The sequence below is a fragment of the Furipterus horrens genome, unplaced genomic scaffold, assembly GCF_987537825.1.
Source record: "Furipterus horrens unplaced genomic scaffold, mFurHor1.1.pri manual_scaffold_13, whole genome shotgun sequence".
Taxonomy (NCBI): Eukaryota; Metazoa; Chordata; class Mammalia; order Chiroptera; family Furipteridae; genus Furipterus; species Furipterus horrens.
The window spans coordinates 39354159-39372313 of record NW_028327183.1 but is presented as its reverse complement, the minus strand read 5'-3'; the positions used below and the strand labels follow the sequence as shown (position 1 = coordinate 39372313).

The 18155-nt window shown below is 43.8% G+C and overlaps 1 pseudogene; it reads right to left on the bottom strand.

Annotated features, from left to right (window-relative positions):
- Positions 1-1597: 1597 nt before the first annotated feature.
- On the bottom strand, positions 1598-6159 carry LOC149994615 (protein MEMO1-like; annotated as a pseudogene).
- Positions 6160-18155: the final 11996 nt, after the last annotated feature.

The window sequence follows — 18155 nt, the reverse complement described above, 5'->3', positions numbered from 1 at the left end:
GAGCGGTTGGTGCCTTTCAGGACCTGAACTTTATCTGCACTTTGCGAACCTCCACCTGTATCGCATCTCCCTTCTCAATATATTTCTGCGTGGGCAGTTGGAGACCTGAGAAAGTCTGTCATTCACTGGTACTCAGAGGTCATTGTTAAGTTAATTAATTTTTATTTTATATGTCTGCGTAATGTAGTTTTTAAAAAAGTATTTTATTTATTTTTGGAAAGAGGGAAAGGAGGGAGGAAGAGAGGGAGAGAAACATCAATGTGTGGTTGCCTCTCGCACACCCGCAACCAGGAACCTGGCCTGCAACCCAGGCACTTGCCCTGACTGGGAATAGAACCGGCGATCCTTTGGTTCACAGGCCAGTACTCAATCCAATGAGCCACACCAACCACAGCTATGTCATGTAGTTTTTGAACACCAAAAAATTTGTAAATATAATATAGCCCTACAGTACAAATTTTAAAAAAATACAGTGAAAAATAAAACGTTATTGTCATACCTGGTAAAGGTGGTTGGATTCTGCAGACTAAATAGTGATTAGGTAGTGATCCATGGGTTAATTTCTTGATTTTCACGTTTGTTTTACCGTATATATAGTGCAGAATGTTCTTTTCTTTCTTCCTTTCTATCTTTTTTTTCTTTTATTTTTTAGTTGTATAGCCCTTTATTCGCAACTAAAATAGAAGGTATCTGTTGTACAATATGGGTAGTTATTGACTACAACTGGAGACTTATTATATTCTAATACAGATCATGTGTAAATGCAATTTTTTAATTTAAAAGCTTCCACCATTTTCTGGTTTCTGTACAATTTGCAGAACTATTCTGAAAGTGGAATATACATGCACAAGTCTGCAAAGAGTGCAAATTTAGGATACAGTAAATGCTTTACAAGTTTTTTTTTTTTTTTTTTTATTGCCACAACTGGGCCATTACATTGCCATGTTTTCTTGTCCAAATACTTCATGCAGCCCTCCTTCCACTGCCCTAAATTATAAAACATTTTTTAAAATATGCTTATTTATTTTTAGAGAGGGAAAGGGAGGGAGAAAGAGAGGGAGAGAAACATCAATGTATGGTTGCCTCTCGCGCATCCACAACTGGGACCTGGCCTGCAACCCAAGTATGTGCCCTGACTGGAAATCAAACTGGTGACCCTGTGGTTCACAGGCTGGCGCACAATCTACAGAGCCACAACAGCCAGAGCTATAGCATTTTTTAATGAGTTTGAAATAAAGGAAGGACTACAGCTAATAGAAAATAATAAACCTGGCTGGTGTGGCTTAGTGGATTGAGTGCCGACCTGCGAACCAAAAGGTTGCCGGTTCAATTCCCAGTCAGGGCACAAGGGTTGCAGGCCAGGTCTCAAACTGGGGGCATGCGAGTTGCACATCAATGTTTCTCTCCCTCTCTTTCTTCCCATCTTCTAAAAATAAATAAATAAAATCTTGAAAAAATAAAAAGAAAAGAAGAGAAATTTCTATTAGTCTGAGGTCTCAGAATCCTCCCAAACCAGGACCAGCATCTTGGTAAAGGCTAAGCTGGCACCCTGAACAGAGTATGAGTGTGCAGGTGACATCCCTGAGAAGTCAGAGCTTCAGTGGCCTGTGAGTGCTCCAGCGGCATGACTCAGTGAACTGTCTTGCCAGTTTCTACTGGGCATAATTCAGAAAAAAAAAAGCTCATATTCATTCTATTCTTCTGGAGTTCTGTGATAGCATTGAATAACATCCCAATGGGATGTCCTCCACATAAAGTATTATGGTATTTCTTCAAGTAATTGCGAAAAGATACAGGGTCTGATTGTTCTATAGTCTTCATACTCATTTTTTTCTAGATGTGCAGTGGATCTATAAATCTCTTCCGAAGATTCATCATAATAATGGCAAGGGAACCTTTGACTCCAATGGCAGAAATCAGAAGAAACCATGAAGGGATTGCTATGATCCGCTAGATATTTACTGAAAAGTTTTCCAAATTCCTGTTCTTCTGACAAAGAGCTCCAGCTAGTACAGAAATAATGGTAAACTTATTTTTACAGCTTTCCATGGCTTTAGCTGTGTAAGGCAAATGCATTTCAATACTGTGTTCACCATCATCTGTCTGCAGAGACATATGTTCAAACATTCCTGTCTTCCATAATTCCCCGTAAATATTTTGGTCAATACAAAGGTCATACAGAAGTGTCCTATCGTCGTCGGCAGCCGTCCGTCTCGAGAGACGATGGTGTAGCTTCTTAAGAGTCTATCTGCACCGCCGAGAATGGCTGTGCAGTCCGACTCAGGAGTGACACGGTATCTGTCTCCTCCCGTGTTGAATCGACATCTTGCGATGACGCTGGAGTGTCCTCTCCAGTGAAGCTGAAGCTACAGAGCCTGGGCAGGGTGATATGGAGGGTCTGCTGTTGCCCATGCAGCAGACCCCACCTCTCTTCGCAGCTGAAGGGTCCAAGGGAAAGACGGAGTCAATACAGCTTGGCTTCAGGTGCGCCGCAGGAGTTGCCGGTGTTGACTACAACGTCAAACCGCCTTAGGGACTCCGGCTCCGGATTTTCTGTTGGGGTTTACTCCCTTAGCCTTTCCCCTGAAGAGGTATGCCGCAAGGCAGCGGAGGTTTTTTGGAGTCAGAGTTTTCCTTCTCTGATGTGCCCTGACTGGAAGATCGAACCAGCGACACTTAGCTCGCAGGCCGACGCTCAATCCACTGAGCCAAACCAGCCAGGGGTAGAAGTGTCCTATACACCTATATATATTCATGGAAAGTACACACTGAGTGAGGGGCATAAGATGGGAAGGTCCAGGGATTCAAATTTTCTGGGTAATATATGGGTCCACTTGTTTCTAGCATGAGCAGCACAAGGCCACCAGTAGCATATACTGCATGGATACACTACTATTTACATAATGGCTCTAGCAAGTCTTTTTGTAGGCTGTGCTTGTGAAAGCCACCCCTCCAGTGGAGCACTCAGCTGCAATCTGGAGGCTATGTATCAGCTCCCTGTGCAACTGGCTTCCCTGCTGGCCTCTTAGATAGACATGTTGGTGCCTGTGCCACCGGTGCTGCATGAGAATGAATGAGGAGTTAGTGACACAGAACATTCTCCCCCCCCCCCCCCCTCTCTCTCTCTCTCTCTCTCTCTCTCTCTCTCTCTCTCTCTCTCACACACACACACACACACACACACACACCAAATACAGAGTAAAGTAGTTGAAGGTAAAGAGGCAGCCTATTGGCAATTTACTCATAAGTGGCTCGGGAAAAAACTGAAGTTTGCTGGAGTTTTGGCCAAGATGGAGTCATAGATAGACACACTGCATTTCCCTCCACAACTAAGAAGGAATTTACAACTACCTCAAAACTAAACAACAACAACAACGAAACAAAAACAAACACAAAACAGAAGTAACAGCAAATCAAACTGCATGGAAGTCCAACAAAAGAAGAAAAAAGAAGAAATACTCATCCAGATGGGTAGGAAGGGAAGAGTCAGGGCGGAAAAGATGCAGTGTGGTGGCAATGACAGTAGGGCAGTGGCTGTGGCTGGCCAGCAGAAAGCCCAATCATACATTTTAAAAGTACAGAGGGAAACTTGGGAAGTGATCCCAGCCCCAGACCAAACCAGACTGTGCAGCTCATGGTTCAAGCACCAGCGAAAATAGAACGACATTGCTTCTGACTGTGAAAACCAGTGGGTGTTGGGGCAGAGGAAGAAACTGTTTGTCTCTCAGCAGGGTCTTCTTGTTTACAGGGCCCCCATGGTCCTAAAACCCACCCACCCTGGGATACATTAGAAGCAACAACTAGAGGGGCACCAGTTGCATACAGGAAGTGGGAAAGGTGACTGGAAAAGGGGAGAGTGCTGAGCAAGTGGCATTGTTCCCTCTCAGACCCCTCCCCCACATACAGTGCCATAGCGTGGTGACAGGTCATCCCATACTGACAAATACCTAAGGCTCCACCCCTTACATAGTAACAGGTGTGACAGCTCTACCTAAGACACAGACAAACACAAGTTGGGGAGACAGAGAAGTATAGCCCAGAAGAAGGAGCAGATCAAGGCAAGGTTCCAGTGGGAGAACTGAGCGATGAGGAGATTGTGAACCTAATAAATGCAGAGTTTAAAACACTGGTGATAAAGACACTCACAGACTTGACAGACAAGATTAAGTACGACAGATGCATAAGGAAAGAAATGAAGGATAGGTTAAGTGAAACAAAGGAAAATCCACATGAAACCGATGGTGAATGGAAGGAAACCAGGGTTCAAATAAAAGATTTGGACCATAAGAAAGAAATAAACAATCAATCAGTACAGAATGAAGAAACAAGAATTGAAAAAAAATGAGGAGAGGCTTAGGAACTTCTGGGACAACTTTAAATGTCCCAACTCCTGAATCATAAGGGTGTCAGAAGGAAAAGAAGAAGAGCAAGAAACTGAAAACTTATGTGAAAAAATAATGAAAGAAAACTTCCCAAATTTGGTGAAGAAAATAGACATAAAAGTCCAGGAAGCACAGAGAATCCCAAACAAGCTAGACCCAAAGAGGACCACACCAAGACATGTCATAATTAAAGTGCCAAAGGCTGAAGATAAAGAGAGAATCTTAAAAGCAGCAAGAGAAAAGAGATGAGTTACCTTCAAAGGAGTTCCAATAAGACTATCAGCTGATTTCTCAAAAGAAACTTTGCAGGCAAGAAGGGACTGGCAAGAAGTATTCAAAGTGATGAAAAGCAAGGACATACAACCAAGATCACTCAGTCCAGCAAAGCTCTCATTTAGAATGGAAGGGCAACTAAAGTGCTTCCTAGACAAGGTAAAGCTAAAAGAGTACATTATCGCCAAGACATTATTGTATGAAATGTTAAAAGGACATGTTTAAGAAAAAGAAGATCAAAACTATGAACATTAAAATGACAACAAACTCACAACTATCAACAACAGAATCTAAAAAGTAAAAACAAAAACAAACTAAGCAAACAAACAAAATAGGAAGAGAATCATAGGTATGGGGATCATCTGGAGAATTATTAGCTGGGAGGGGGAAGGGAAAGAAATGGGGAAATGGTGTAGGGATTAAGAACCATAATTGGTTAGTACAAAATAGGGGGAAGTTAAGAATAGTACAGGAAAGGATGAAGCCAAGGAACTTATATACATGACCCATGGACATGAACTAAGGGGGAGGGGTGTGGGACTGTTGGAGGGAAGGGGGATATTGGGTGGAGCGGAGCAAAGGGAAAGGAAATTGAGACAACTGTAACAGCATAATCAATAAAATATATAATACTTTAAAAGAACAACAACAACAAAAACCCTGATGTTTGTACTGTACGTAGAATTTTTGTTTGTCACTTTAAAATATATATAGTATACGATAGAATTCCCTAAGGATTCCTTCCAAAATTGTTAAAACAAAAAACTTGTTAAATGAAATTTTCAAATCCAGTATATGTCATCAACACACAATATTGGTTGCATTTCTCTACATTAACAATGAACAATCTGAAAATGAAATTAAGAAAACAATGTTACCAAGAAGAATAAACTACTTAGGAATGAAGCAAGGAGGTGAAAGACATGTACAATGAAAACTACAAAACATTGCTGAAAGACATTAAAGACATAAATATGTAGAAAGACATCCCATGTTCATGGATTGGGAGACAATATTTTTAAGATGTTAATAGTACCCAAAACAGTCTACAGATTTAATGCAATTCCAATTAAAATATCAGTGAGTTTTTGCTGAAATTAGAAAAGTCCACCTTAAAATTGATATGGATTCAAAAGGGAACCTGAACAGAGAAAATCTTGAAAGAGAAGGACATTGCTGGAGGACTCAGACTTCTTTATAACAATACTACAGTAACCAAAGCAGTGTGTACTGGCATAAAGACAGCTATATGGATCAATGGAACAGAACAAGAGAACCATGAATAGCCCTCATATGTATGGTCAAATGATTTTTGACAAGTGTTTCAAGATCATTCTTGGGAAAAGACAGTCTTTTTTAACAAATAGTACTGGGAAGATTGGATATCCACATGCAAAAGAATGAAGTTGGCCCTTTAGTTAACACACTATCAACAAAAAATAATCAAAATAGGATAAAAACCTAAATATAAAAGGTAAAGTATAAAGTTATTGGACAAAAGCATAGGACAAATACTTCATGACTTTGAATTTGGCCATGATTTCTTGGGTGTTACACCAAGACACAGGCAGCAAAAGAAAAAATGGATAAATCAGACTTCATGAAAAATTTTTTCAAAATTGTTTATCAAAAGCACTATCCACAGAGTATAAAAGCATCCCATAAAATTGGAGAAAATGATTTCTTTTTTTAAAGTATATTTTATTCATTATGCTATTACAATTGTTCCAATTTTATCCCCTTGCTCCCCTCTGCCCAGTACCTCCCTTTCCTCCAGGAATACCCCACCCCCTTAATCCATGTCCATGGGTCATGCATATAAGTTCTTTGGCTTCTCCATTTCCTATAATATTCTTAATTCCCCCCTGTTTATCTTGTACCTATCAGTTGGGCTTCTTTATCCCTATACCTTTTTTCCCATTCTCCCTCTTCTCCCTCCCCGCTGACAACCCGCCATATGATCTCCATATCTATAGTTCTGTTCCTGTTACAGTTGTTTGCTTAGTTAGTTAGTTTGTTTGTTTAAATTATGTTAATAGTTATGAGTTTGTTGTCATTTTAATGTTCATAGTTTTTATCTTCTCCTTTTTCTTAAACGTGTCCCTCTAACATTTCATATAATAATGGCTTGGTGATTACATACTTCTTTAGCTTTACCTTGTATGGAAAGCACTTTATCTGCCTCTCCATTCCAACTGATAACATTGCTGGATTGAGTGATCTTGGTTGTATGTCCTTGCTTTTCATCACTTTGAATACTTCTTGCCAGTCCCTTCTTACCTGCAAAGTTTCTTTTGAGAAATTAGCTGACAGTCTTATGGGAACTCCTTTGTAGGTAACTCTCTTCTTTTCTCTTGTTGCTTTTAAGATTCTCTCTTTTTCCTTAGGCTTTGGCATTTTAATTATGACATTTCTTGGTGTGGTTCTCTTTGGATCTAGCTTGTTCCCAAACAAGCTTCCTGGACTTGTATGTCTATTACCTTTGCCAAATTAGGAACGTTTTTCTTCATTATTTTTTCACAAAAGTTTTCAATTTCTTGCTCTTCCTCTTCTCTTTCTGGCACCTTTTTGATTCAGATGCTGATATGTTTAAAGTTGTCCCAAAGGTTCCTAAGACTCTCCTCATTTTTTGAATTCTTGTTTCTTCATTTCATACTGGTTGACTGTTTATTTCTTCCTATGTTCCAAGTTGTTGATTTGAACCCCAGCTTCCTTCCCTTTACCATTGGTTTTGTGTGGATTTTTCTTCATTTACCTTAGCATAGCCTTCACTTCTTTCCCTTATGTGTTTGCTATGTCCGTCAAGTCTGTGAGATCATTATCACCAGTGTTTTCAACTCTGCATCTGTTAGATTGGCTATCTCCTAGTTGCTTCATTCTCCCACTGGAATGTTGATCTGCTCCCTCTATTGGGCCATACTTCTTTGTCTCCTCAACTTGACAGCCTCTTGTGTTTGTCTCTGTGTCTTATGTAGAGCTGTCACACCTGTTACATTGTAAAAGTTGGAGCCTTAGTAATTCCTCAGTGCACGGTGACCCATTTCACCACCTTGTGGCACTGTCTGGATGGGTATTTCTTCTTTATATCTTTGTTTGTTGGACTTCTGTGCTATTTGATACCCTGGTAGTTCTGATTGTTTTTTGTTTTGAGGTAGATGTAATTCTTCTTATGGCTGTAGAAGGAAGTAAAGCATGTCTATCTACATCTCCACCTTGGCCGGAAGTCAAGAAAATATTTTCAAATCACATATCTCATAAAGGCTTATTATCCAGAATAAAGAGCGAACTCTTAAAACTCAACAATATGATCTCACCTAATACAGAAAATTAATAAACAAAACAAACAAACTAGCAAAATAGAACCAGAGGCATGGAAACAAGGAACAGACTGACAGTGACCAGAGGGGAGGTGGAGGGGTAAAAAGGGGGAAAGAAAGGGAAGGGTCTAGTCAAGGAACTACTATAAATGACCCATGGACATGGGCAACTAAATGGGGATTGACTGTGGGAGAGGGGGGAGGTGGGTGGATCAGGGGAGAGCAAAGGGGGTAAAATGGACAACTGTAATAAAAAACAATACAAAATAAATAAAATTAAAAGAAAACGCAACAATAATAGAATAGACATTTCTCCAGAAAAGATATACAAATGGCCCATAAGCACATTAAAAGATGCTCAATATCACTAATCCTTACATTGGCCAGGTGGATCTGCTGGTTGGAGCATCATCTCATACACCAAAATATTTTGGATTCAATTCCCAATTAGGGCACATAGCTAGGGTGTGGATTTGATTCCTGGTCAGGCAACCAATCGAGGTTTCCAAGGTTTCTCTCTCTCACAGCGATGTTTCTCTCTCTCTCTCTCTCTCTCTCTCAATAAACACATCCCTGCATGTCGAATCTCCAAGGCAGGTTCTTTTTGTCCAGCAATCAGAAGAATATGCAAGATAAGGCTGAAATCTCCGACATCCCTTTATTGCAGATATTATTAAAGCATCCATGCATGCAAAACCATCCACGCGTGCACAGCACCATGGGAATGTGCTGGACCACCAGCTGGCTGCCAACCACACTCCCATCACTTGCCATGCAACCCTCACCACTCGCCGCTTGCTACCTCTTATATACTTTGCATAGACAAAGCCAGCTACAAGCTAAAATATGACATCAACGGTTACATAACTGTGAGTGTGCTGCACATGTGAATCATTATCTCTGAGGATCCCACCCTGGGTCTCTGGAGTGAGGGAGCCTGACAGACTCTATTGTCCTCACAGTGGGTTAAGATTTTTATTTTAAGATGCTCAATATTCCTTCTCCTCAGGGCAATGCATATCAAAACTATGAGATACCCAGTAGGATGGCTATTATTTAAAAAAGAAAAATAGAGCCTTGGGGAGGATGCAGAGAAATTGGAACCCTTGTGCACTGTTGGCAGGATGTAAAATGGTACAGCCACTATAAAAAAACAATATGAAACAGTATGATGATTCCTCAAAAAATTAAACATAGTATTACCATATTACCCAGCAATTTCATTTCTTGGTATATCCCCAAAAGAATTGAAAGTAGACTCCCAATACTCGTCGTCGTCGTCGGCAGCCGTCCGTCTCGAGAGACGATGGTGTGTAGCTTCTTAAGAGTCTATCTGCACCGCCGAGAATGGCTGTGCAGTCCGACTCGGGAGTGACACGGTATCTGTCTCCTCCTGTGTTGAATCGACATCTTGTGATGACGCTGGAGTGTCCTCTCCAGTGAAGCTGAAGCTGCAGAGCCTGGGCAGGGTGATATGGAGGGTCTGCTGTTGCCCATGCAGCAGACCCCCCCTCTCTTCGCAGCTGAAGGGTCCAAGAGAAAGACGGAGTCAATACAGCTTGGCTTCAGGTGCGCCGCAGGAGTTGCCAGTGTTGACTACAACGTCAAACCGCCTTAGGGACTCCGGCTCCGGATTTTCTGTCGGGGTTTACTCCCCTAGCCTTTCCCCTGAAGAGGTATGCCGCAAGGCAGCGGAGGTTTTTTGGAGTCAGAGTTTTCCTTCTCTGTTTAAGTACAGTATAGTCATAATTTTAAGTGTATTTAAGATAAATTTAAAAGTATAAATAAATAGAAAAACCCCACCACAAAGTATTCACAGAAGTTTTCTCTGGGTAGTGGGATTAAATGCCCATTTTCCTTGAAACCCGTTTATATTTTCTAATTTACCTACAACCAACATATTTCTTATATAAATATTTTTTAGATTCAAGGACCTTATCGCAATCATCTTGGCCTCTTCATGACCTACAGCTGAGGTTCCTTCAATTCAGTCATACTTCTTTATCTTAATATTCCTTAGTTAAGATGCCCTTGATCAACTCTTGTGCATGCAGAATTGGAAAGTCTGCTAGATAACTAGGAAATAGGCCCCTGGAGAATTTTGAAGTATGACAGACCTAGATTTGAAATTTGGCAAACTACTTTCTTAACCTAAGCATCAGTTTCTTTATCTATAAAATAGACATTATACCTGAAAGTCTTGAAATAGGATTGGTGGCTAAAGAGGAAGGAGATGGGGTTATTTATTGTAGGATGGGTCCAGATTTTTGGGTTTTGTCAGGAAATGAGGGGTGGCTAGTCAGACATTTTTGGGTTGCAAATTGCTGAAGTAGTTCCCTGCCTTTGTTGCTGTGAACTGATGTACATCTATAGGCTGTGAGGAGAGAATGACGTTTGTGCCTAAAAAATTGCAAATGTCTTTAATGAAAGATAATCTCGAGTAAGAATATCTCGACCACTTACATAGCTTTTACTCTTACGAATGTTTTATTTCTTCTAAATAGAAAATGTGTGCATCTTTCAAATTGAATATGAGGAATATTCAGATACTCCCAATACTAGCACAGCATATTCATAGCAACATCCATCACAATAGCTAAAACATAGAAGCAATCCAAGTGTCTATTGAAAGATGAATGGATGATCTAAATATGGTTTATACAGACAATGGAATATTATTCAGCCTTAAAAAACAAGAAAATTTGGACTTTTGGTCAAAATAGAGGCATAGGTAGACACACTTTGCCTCCTTGCACAACTTAAGAAAGACCACAACTAATTTCAAAACAAATAACAACCAGAACTGCCTGAAAATTGAACTGTATGGAAGTCTGACAACTGAGGATTTAAAGAAAAAACATTCATCCAGACTGGCAGGAGGGGTGGAGATGAAGAGCCGGGGCAGAGAGAATGCGGCGTAGTGGTGGCCAGGCTGTGGCAGCAAGGCAGTGACAGCAGCCAGCGGAACATGCATCCCCATGTTCACATGTGGCAGATAAAAGCTGGGAGGAACAGCTGGGGAAGATGCCAGCCTCAGGCCAGACTGTACAGCCAGGATTCCAGCACTGGGAAAACAAAGCCTCATAGCCTCTGGCTGTGAAAACCAGTTGGGGTTAGGGCAGCGAAAACAATGGTTCACCTCTCAGGAGAGTCCATTTAGAGCACCCCCACAGCCCTAGAATATTCACAAACCCATTCATACTAGGAATCACCACCAGGGCAACAGCTAGAGGGGCACCGGTCACTTGAGGAAAGTGGGTGAAGTGACTGGAAAGGAGTGAGTGCTGAGCAAGCAGCATTGTTCCCTCTCTGACCACTTCCCCACATACAGTGCCACAAAGTTGTGAAACTGGTTGCCCTGCACTGACGAATACCTAAGGCTCTACCCATTACAATGTAACAGATGTGCCAAGACAGGAGGTCAAAGCAACTTTGCCTAATACACAAAACAAATACAGGGAGACTGCCAAATTGAGGAGACCAGGAAATATGGCCCGAATGAAAAAACTCCAGAAAAAGAACTAAGCAAAATGGAGATAGCCAACCTATCAGATGCAGAGTTCAAACAAAACACTGGTGATAAAGATGTTCAGAGAACTCAATGAGTACAGCAAATGCATGAGGGAAGAAATGAAGAATACACTAAGTGAAATAAAGAAAAATCCACATGGAATCCACAGGGAAGGGAAGGAAGCTGAGGTTCAAATCAATGAACTGGAACATAAGGAAGAAATAAACAGTCAGCCAGTACAGAATGAGGAAACAAGAATTGAAAGAAATGAGAAGAGGCTTAGGAACCTCTGGGACAACTTGAAATGTGCCAATATCTGAATCATGGGGATGCCCGAAGGAGAAGAGGAAGAACAAGAAGTTGAAGATTTATGTGAAAAAATAATGAAGGAAAACTCCACTAATTTGGCAAAGTAAGTAGACCTACAGGTCTAGGAAGCACAGAGAGTCCCAAACAAGCTAGATCCAAAGAGGACCACACCAAGACACATCATGATTAAAATACCAAACGCTAAAGATAAAGAGAGAATCTTTAAAGCAGCAAGAGAAAAAAGGAGAGTTAACCTACAAAGGAGTTCTGATAAGCTGATTTTGGGCAAGAAGGGACTGGCAAGAAATATTTGAAGTGATGAAAAGCAAGGACTTACAACCAAGATTAACTTTATCCAGCAAAGCTATCATTTAGGATGGAAGGGCAGATCAAGTGCTTCCCAGGCAATGTAAAGCTAAAGGAGTTCATCATCACCAAACCCATATTATATGAAATGTTAAAGGAACACATTTAAGAAAGAGATCAAAACTATTAACAGTAAAATGACAGCAAACTCACAACTATCAACAACTGAATCATAGATACGGAGATCATATGGAGGCTTATCAGTGGGGAGAGAGAAGGGGGAGAATGGGGAAAAAGATACAGAGATTAAGAGGCATAACTTGTAGGTACAAAATAGGGGATGCTAAGAATAGTAGAGCTAATGGAGAAGCCAAAGAACTTATATGCATGACCCATGGACATGAACTAAGGGGGGAGGGAATTGCTGGACTGAAGGGGGGGTACCGTACAGAGGGCGGCAAAGAGGGAAAAATTAGGATAACTGTGGTAGCATAATCAATGAATATATACTTAAAAATAAAAATAAAATTCCTGCTAGAGATGTACTAAAGCAAAAAAAAAAAAATTATATCCCAATACCAATTGGGATTTATACCAGGAATGTAAGATTGGGTTAACAGCAGAAAATCAAATCATGTAATGAAAATAATGAAATCTCAATACACACACACAAAAAGCGTTTTAATAGACTCCAATACCCTTTTATGATAAAAAGATAAGAACTTTCCAAAGACTAGAAATAGAAGCTAACTTCCTCAACCTAATAAGGATATCTATAAAAACAAAAAACAGAAAAACCTGCTGCAGCATTATACTTTGTAGTGAGTGGCTAAATACTTTTCCAGTAATATTGGGAAACTCTGACTCCAAACCTCCGCTGCCTTGCGGCATACCTCCTCAGGGGAAAGGCTAAGGGAGTAAACCCCGACAGAAAATCCGGAGCCGGAGTCCCTAAGGCGGTTTGACGTTGTAGTCAACACCGGCAACTCCTGCGGCGCACCTGAAGCCAAGCTGTATTGACTCTGTCTTTCCCCTTGGATCCTTCAGCTGCGAAGAGAGGGGGGGTCTGCTGCATGGGCAACAGCTGGCCCTCCATATCACCCTGCCCAGGCTTTGTAGCTTCACTGGAGAGGACACTCCAGCGTCATCGCAAGATGTCGACTTAACACGGGAGGAGACAGTTACCGGTTATAAGCTCATCCGATTGGCGAAGGAAACGAGCGCCAGGGGTCTCCTCTGACGGTGGGAGAGGTCATCGCACCTCACTGGACAGCTACCGCCCGCCTCAAGCTGGGCAGCCCCCAGCCAATTAGGTGCCGTCTCGCCTGCCCCACTGGGTGCGTGGGGATCAGAGAGGCGTCTCTTGAAAAGTGGGCCACAAAACACTCGCACCAGGCAATTCCAAGCAAACAACAAGAAAGAAGCCTCCAGCTCTTCGCCTCGCTAGCTGGAACATCAGGACCATGTGTCCCGGACTTACTGCAGACCTTCCGTGGATCAATGGTGCCAGAAAAACCGCCGTCATCGACAGGGAACTGGCACGACTAAACATCGACATTGCGGCTCTACAGGAGACCCGGTTGGCCGACAATGGAACTATCAGAGAAACCAACTACACCTTCTACTGGCAAGGGAAGTCTCCGGACCAACCAAGACAGCACGGTGTTGGGTTCGCTGTGAAGAACACGCTTGTTAACTCCATAGAGCCACCCACAGGAGGCACAGAGAGATTACTTACCCTCCGATTGTCAACAACTTTCGGCCCAGTCAGCATTCTTAGCGCGTATGCCCCAACCCTCTGCGCCACCACTGAAGAGAAAGAACAGTTCTACCATGCACTGGACAAAGCGTTATCCAAGATCCCCAGAAGTAACGCTCTTTATCTCCTTGGAGACTTCAACGCAAGAGTAGGAGCCGACCACATGGCCTGGCCCACCTGCCTCGGAAACTTTGGGAGAGGAAAGATCAATGAGAATGGTCAGCGACTGGTTGAGCTTTTGTGTCATCATGGCCTGTGCGTGACAAACACATTCTTCAAGTGCAAAGAGATCCACCAGGTGTCATGGAGGCACCCCCGCTCCCGCCACTGGCACCAGCTTGACCTCGTCATCACCAGAAGAATGGATATTGGCAGCACCCTCCTCACCCGCAGCTACCACAGTGCAGACTGCGACACGGACCATGCCCTCGTGGTAAGCAAGGTGCGCATAATGCCGAAGAGGTTGCACCACTCCAAGATGAAGGGTCGCCCACGCATCAACACCAGTTGTGCCAGCAACCCAGTTAAGACCCAGCAATTCATCAACAGGATGGAAGATGCACTCGGCGAGGGAATGGCGGCAGATGACATTATCGAATCCAATTGGCCACGTCTCCGCGACGCCATATACAACTCCGCCATTATTGCTTACAGGAAGAAAGAGCGGAAGAACGCTGACTGGTACGAGGCTCACTGGGAAGAAATGGAACCCGTGATCGAGGCTAAGAGGAAGGCCCTACTGGCTTACAAGGCCACGCCCACTCCCAGTACACTACGGGCTGCCAGGAACAAAGTCCAGAAGACCGCCCGCCACTGTGCCAACACCTATTGGCTAAACCTGTGCAGAAGCATCCAGGAAGCCGCCGATATAGGCAACGCACGAGGAATGTATGAGGGTATCAAGAAGGCAACAGGCCCAATCCCCTCCAAGATCGCCCCCCTTAAGTCCAAGACAGGTGAGGTCATCACTGACCAGGAACAGCAAATGCGGCGGTGGACCGAGCACTACCTCGAGCTGTATGCAACGAGGAACACCGTAACAGACACTGCTCTTAACGCCATCCCAGACCTACCAGTCATGGAGGAGCTAGACACCCCACCTACTGGGCAGAGCTCGGCAAAGCCATCGACCGCCTCGCTTGCGGGAAAGCACCAGGTAGTGACGGAATCCCTCCAGAAATCCTAAAGAGCGGGAAACCAGTCCTGCTACAGCCGCTCCACCATCTACTCTGTCTCTGCTGGAAGGAGGGTTACATCCCCCAGGATATGAGAGACGCCAACATTATCACCATGTACAAGAACAAAGGAGACCGCAGCGACTGCAACAACTACCGGGGCATCTCTCTCCTCAGCGTCGTCGGCAAAGTATTCGCCCGGGTCGCTCTCGCCCGCCTGCAGACCCTTGCTTCCCGCGTCTACCCAGAGTCCCAGTGTGGCTTCAGAGCTGGCTGATCAATAGTGGACATGATCTTCTCCCTATGCCAGCTGCAGGAGAAGTGTCACGAGCAGCATAAACCACTCTACCTCGCATTTATCGACCTCACGAAGGCGTTTGATCTGGTCAGTCGAAGCGGACTCTTCAGCTTGCTACGGAAGATTGGCTGTCCACCACATCTGCTTGCTGTGGTCATGTCCTTTCACGACAACATGCACAGTATGGTGTCCTACAACGGCGCAACCTCTGAGGCCTTCCCAGTCAGCAGCGGAGTAAAGCAGGGCTGCGTCCTCGCGCCTACGCTGTTCGGAATCTTCTTCTCCATGCTCCTCCAATACGCCTTTAAGGACTGCAGCGAGGGTGTCTTCATTCACACCAGATCCGATGGCAAGCTCTACAACCTGGCCCGTCTATGAGCCAAGGCCAAAGTCAAAGAGGTGCTCATCCGTGAGATGCTCTTCGCCGACGACGCAGCCTTGACATCACACTCTGAAGAGGGACTCCAGCAGCTAGTCACTTGCCTTTCCCACGCATGCAAGGAGTTCGGACTAGCCATCAGCCTGACGAAGACGAACGTTATGGCTCAAGGCACGGGGACTCCCCCATGCATCACCATCGACGGATACACCCTGGAGGTTGTCAACGACTTCACTTACCTCGGGTCCACCATCTCGAGCTCTCTGTCAGTCGACTTGGAGGTCAACCGGAGAATCGCCAGGGCAGCCACAGTTATGGCCAAACTGAACCGGCGAGTGTGGAACAATTCCAGCCTCACTGAGAAAACCAGACTGCGCATCTACCAAGCCTGCGTACTCAGCACTCTCCTCTATGGCAGCGAGACGTGGACCACCTACGCAAGGCACGAAAGGAAACTCAACAGCTTCCACATGAGGTGCCTGCGACGCGTCCTGCACCGAGGTGCTGAAGCGAGCCAACATGAGCAGTTTGCATGCAGTTCTTAGTGAGAGACGCCTCAGGTGGCTCGGCCATGTCAAAAGAATGGATGCAGGCCGTATTCCCAAAGACCTCCTCCATGGCGAGCTAGCAGAAGGCCAGAGGATGACAGGGCGCCCAAAACTGCGGTTCAAAGACATCTGCAAAAAGGACATGACACAATGCTCCATCAATCTCAACACATGGGAAGTTCAAGCAGACGACCGCCTAGCCTGGAGGCTCGCGGTCAGGCAAGGTACGTCACGCGCAGAGGCTGCGCACAACGAGGAGGCGGTCCAGAAAAGATCGAGGCGGAAGCAGCGTCAACAGCAGCAACAACAGCCATCCGCCTTCACCTGTAACAAGTGCGGCAGGGATTGTCACTCCCGAGTCGGACTGCACAGCCATTCTCGGCGGTGCAGATAGACTCTCAAGAAGCTACGCCATCGTCTCTCGAGACGGACGGCTGCCGATGACGATGAATATTGGGCACAAGGCAGAGATGTTTGTTTCTACCACACCCATCCAGCATAGTACTGGAGGTTGTAACCAGTGCCATCAGGCTAGTAAAAGAAATGAAGTTCATAAAGATTGTAAGGAAAAGACTTTTATTCATAAATGACATAGTTGTGTTTCTGTAGAAAAGTCTTAAGGAATTTTCATGAAAGGCTCTAATAACTAAAGAGTGAATTGAGCAAGGTTGCAGTATATATTGTCGTCGTCGGCAGCCGTCCGTCTCGAGATACGATGGTGTAGCTTCTTAAGAGTCTATCTGCACCGCCGAGAATGGCTGTGCAGTCCGACTCGGGAATGACACGGTATCTGTCTCCTCCCGTGTTAAATCGACATCTTGCGATGACGCTGGAGTGTCCTCTCCAGTGAAGCTGAAGCTACAGAGCCTGGGCAGGGTGATATGGAGGGTCTGCTGTTGCCCATGCAGCAGACCCCCCCTCTCTTCGCAGCTGAAGGATCCAAGGGAAAGACGGAGTCAATACAGCTTGGCTTCAGGTGCGCCGCAGGAGTTGCCGGTGTTGACTACTACAACGTCAAACCGCCTTAGGGACTCCGGCTCTGGATTTTCTGTCGGGGTTTACTCCCTTAGCCTTTCCCCTGAAGAGGTATGCCGCAAGGCAGCGGAGGTTTTTTGGAGTCAGAGTTTTCCTTCTCTGATGTGCCCTGACTGGAAGATCGAACCAGCGACACTTAGCTCACAGGCCGATGCTCAATCCACTGAGCCAAACCAGCCAGGGCTCAGCAGTATATATATTACCATACAAAATAAACAAAACAAAGAACAGTGTTTTCGTATAGTAACAATGAACTGGAAATTGAAATAAAAAAATAATGCCATTTACAAAAGCATCCAAATATATAATCTTAGAATTCATTTAACAAAACATTTTCAAGACCTCTACAGTGTAAACTATGAAACATTGATGAGAAATTTCAAAGACCTAAGTAAATGGTTTGATATACCATATTCATTAGATGGGAAGACTCAATATTGTTAAGCTGTCAGTTCTTCCCAAACTGATTTATACAGTCGATACAATCCCAATCAAAATCCCAAGTAACCTTTTCTGCTAAAATGATGATAATTTTCTTTAATGTAACCGAAAACAAAAAAGGTCTACAATAATTAAAATAATCTTGAAAAGAAGAGCAAAGTTGCAAGATTTATACTATGTGATTTTAAGACTTACTGTGAAACTACAGTAATCAAGAGTATCCTATTGGCCCTGGAGGAGTGGCTCAGTTGGTACACCAAAAGGTTGCAGGTTCAATTCCTGGTTAAGACACCAAGGTTGTGGGTTTCATCCTCGGTCTGGGCATGTATGGGAGGCAAACAATCAATGTTTCTCTCTCTCTCTCTCTCAAATCAATAAACATATCCTCAAGTGAGGATAAAAAAAAAGAGTATCATATTGGC